Source organism: Neomonachus schauinslandi, chromosome X, assembly GCF_002201575.2.
Source record: "Neomonachus schauinslandi chromosome X, ASM220157v2, whole genome shotgun sequence".
NCBI classification, from domain to species: Eukaryota; Metazoa; Chordata; class Mammalia; order Carnivora; family Phocidae; genus Neomonachus; species Neomonachus schauinslandi.
Window position 1 is genome coordinate 123,708,765 of NC_058419.1, and position 3,993 is coordinate 123,712,757.

General features: G+C 37.0%; 1 non-coding gene across 1 annotated transcript; it reads right to left on the minus strand.

Moving 5' to 3' along the window:
- Window positions 1–422: 422 nt before the first annotated feature.
- Window positions 423–553, minus strand: LOC123323521. The gene has a single exon (XR_006539455.1). It is a non-coding gene; the product is annotated as a small nucleolar RNA SNORA63 (small nucleolar RNA).
- Between the last annotated feature and the right edge of the window lie 3,440 nt (window positions 554–3,993).

Genomic DNA, 3,993 nt, shown 5'->3' on the forward strand with positions numbered 1-3,993 from the left:
CAAGTAAGAAAAATGAAATCGTAATTTAAAAAAATCTACTGCTGATATAAAAGTGACAAATATATGTAGGGCAGAATGGCAGGCATATAATTCACTCTATTTACGTATATTTCACTTAATTACATACCCATTGTGCTAATTTTTTATCTCAGACAAGGGCTATAACCACAGATTTACACATTTAAATTTTTTTTTTTTTTTTTTTTTTAAGATTTTATTTATTTATTTGACAGACAGAGACACAGCGAGAGAGGGAACACAAGCAGGGGGAGTGGGAGAGGAAGAAGTAGACTCCCCGCTGAGCAGGGAGCCCGATGCGGGGCTCGATCCCAGGACCCTGGGATCATGACCTGAGCCGAAGGCAGACACTTAATGACTGAGCCACCCAGGTGCCCCTCAAGTCAGTGTTTTACTTGGTAAACATGTCTGAGACCATGCATCCCTGGCTGCTAAGCACCATGGCGGACAGGGCTAGAAAGGTAACAGCTTTATTTTGAGCAGGGGGCAAAGACAAGGCAGCACTTTATAGCTACATTGTAACTAGATCCTGCATCTACACATTTAAATTTTAATCAGATATTTTAGACATTAGGCCACTTAAAATTTGGAACGTTGTTTAGGATCGTTAGAAAGAGCTTAAGGATCTAAATCTTAACCAACATCCCCATTGCTTTAGACAGAAGCTGAGCTTATGAAGAAATGTGCCTGGTGTTTGAAATCACTCTGATTTCCTTGGATTTTAAGTTAATCACCCATACATGGAATGGAGTAAGAGGCTGTAAGATGATTATTTTAAAATGGATCCCATTAAAGCAAAATGACATCTGTATGCAAACTCAGGATAGACCCATTCGATTTAGTTCCTAAGGTCATTTTAAATTATCTGGAAACATTTTCATGCACTTGAGAACCTTATAAAATAAACGTTCTAAGCACACGCTCTCCTCACTCACTGAGTAATACTCAAAATTGGAAGGGGCCACCGATGTCCTCTCATTGAACAGTCTGTGCACAACAAAATAAAGTGCTTGGAAAATTTAGGGACATGTGCCCAGTCATTCTTCTAATCATTCATCGAAGTAGAATTCAGGTATACAGAGTTCTGGAAAGAAGTTGAGCCTAAGATGTCACCCTTAAGACATCAGTAAAGCACGTATACTTACAATCAACACTGATAGCGTTGTTTTCTCCTCCTGTTCCTATGACAGATTTTTCTGTGCATTCTCCATCAACCCTAAAAAATAAAATGGCTTTAAGTGGATGGATGAAAACGATCAAACTTTGGTCCATAATTAACACTTTCTTTCTTCAACCTCACAAAACCCTCTATGAGGCATCATTTGAGTGCCTATAAAGAGTGAGACATTCGAAAAAGAAGAAATAGGTTTTCCGCGATCAAATACCACCTGTGAAGGATGTCGTTGTCCACACATGGAATCAGACCAGTAGTTCTAAAGACACAGAGCAAATACAAAACGGGTCATATTTAAAGTCAAGTAAGCATGAAAAAATATGAAATACTAGAAAAGAAGGGAAAAAAAAGAACATTCCCTCGATTTAAACATTTTCTGGAAACAGGAATAGCTATCAAGGCAGGCCTTAGCCATTCTCCCAACACTGGCAAAGATTTCTTACATAATATAATAAACAAAAAACATCCCCACAAAAAGAAAAAAAAAATATGGGTTTAATTTAATCAGAACCACAAACTTCTATAAAAATGTCACCAAGAAAATTAAACACCAGGCCACATGTGTGTATGTAAACACATTGCACACACACACATACAGACACAAACAAGCACACACAAATGCACACGATACACATATGTGATCTATGCAAACTATATGCATATTATATACAACAATTATATATGTCACATATATAACAAAAGAGTTTGTGTGTCTCTGTGTGTGTATATGACAAAAAATGTGCATTTGGAAAAAGAGGAAGAGTACACACAGCACAAATAATAAAAGAAGAAATAACCCAACAAAGTGGGGCAATTTATTGAACAGATATGTCACAAAAGAGGGGCCGCAGGAAACCGTGGTCACAGCTATGAGTCATTGGAGACATGCAACGTAAAACCACAGCAAGACCCCACTTCACGTTCACAGGACCGGATAAAATCACAGACGAAGTCAGTACCAAGATTTAGAAGGAATGTGTTACCATCGAATATCTGATGTATTCCTGGCGATAATCCAAAGGGTGCCGTCACTTAGAAAACAAAACGACAGCTTCCTGTCGTTGAAGATGCTCAGAGACCATGATGCAGAAGTCGCTTGCTACCCTAGGAGAACTGCACATATATGTCCACACAAGCATGCATGCAGAGCTACGCTTATCAAAGCGATTCAAAATACCCACAAAGTGGAAACATTATCCAGTACCTGGAAGACGTACCTGTTGTTCCTTACACAAAGTACTTTAACTTGGCAATGAAAAAAAGTGACTGTTTGTCCAGGGAGCCATGTGGATAAAGGTTTAAAGCCTCATAGGGGAGTGAGAGAAGCAGGAGGAGAAGCATAGTGCGTAATTCCGCTGTGTGACGTTCTGGAACAGGGGAGAAAAAAGCATGTCAGGTGTTCTCTATGTGGCCACACGGGCAGACGTTTAATGAAGAGGGGAAGAAGCAGACTTTTTGTGGTGACGGAAATGTTTTATATCTTGACTGGCAATGGTGAATAGATGTCCCCATATGTGAAAACTCACTGAACTATGCCTTCACGTGGATGCCTATGATCACTCGTACGTGGCATTTCAGTAAACCTGATTGCAGAACGAGGGGCCACATGTAAAGTCAGCTAAATGCAGACAGACACAAAAATTGTAAAAATGACCCAAAAAGATCATATGGCATTCTTTAAGAAAATATTGAAAACTGACAGGTATATCTATTAGAATATGATGTGTGTGTAATTTGATTATATGTATATATAACATAAGCAACCATATTGTAGATTATACATAATCAATTATGTATCTCTTGGGATAGAATGTGTATGTAGTTTGATTATATGTATATATAAAATAACCAACCATATTATATATTATACATAAGCAATTGTGTATCTCTTGGGATAGGATGTGTGTGCAATTTGATGCTATGTGTATATTTCATATAACCAACCATATTGTAGATGATACATAATCAATTATATAGTAATTATATAATTACATAGCATTACATATATTATTATTATTATTATTGTATATTATATATAGCATTACTAACTTCAGAAAGCCTTCAAGTATTATTAATGGAATGCTCAGTCTACTGCAGGCATATATATGTATTATGATTGCTATATATTATTATATATTATAATTGTATAACATTTTATAAATATCTAACATGTTATATAATTATATCATCAATTATATTTGTGTATTTATAAACCCATCTCTCCAAACATAACCCTCTTATTTTACTTTCTTTTTTTTTTTTTTTTAAAGATTTTATTTATTTGACAGAGAGAGAGACAGCGAGAGCAGGAACACAAGCAGGGGGAGAGGGAGAGGGAGAAGCAGGCTTTCTGCCAAGCAGGGAGCCCGATGCGGGGCTTGATCCCAGGACCCTGGGATCATGACCTGAGTTGAAGGCAGACGCTTAACGACTGAGCCACCCAGGCACCCTTATTTTACTTTCTTAATGGTCATCTTTTTTGTTTTTTTATTCTTCAGAATCCATGTCTGTGTCTGTGTGTGTGTGAGAATGTGGAGAGAGAGATTCTCGGATTCCCACTTAAAGCTTTAGAAATTCGGTCTTCAGAAACAGACTTCATTCAGTTTTTTATAGTGCATGATTTTTGATACATATTCTGAATCCCTTTATCTTTGGAAAAATCATCCTCCCTTTTTTTTTTAAATTTTTTTTATTCTTATGTTAATCCCCATACATTACATCGTTAGTTTTAGATGAAGTGTTCCATGATTCATTGTTTGTGCATAACACCCAGTGCTCCATGCAGAACGTGCCCTCCTCAA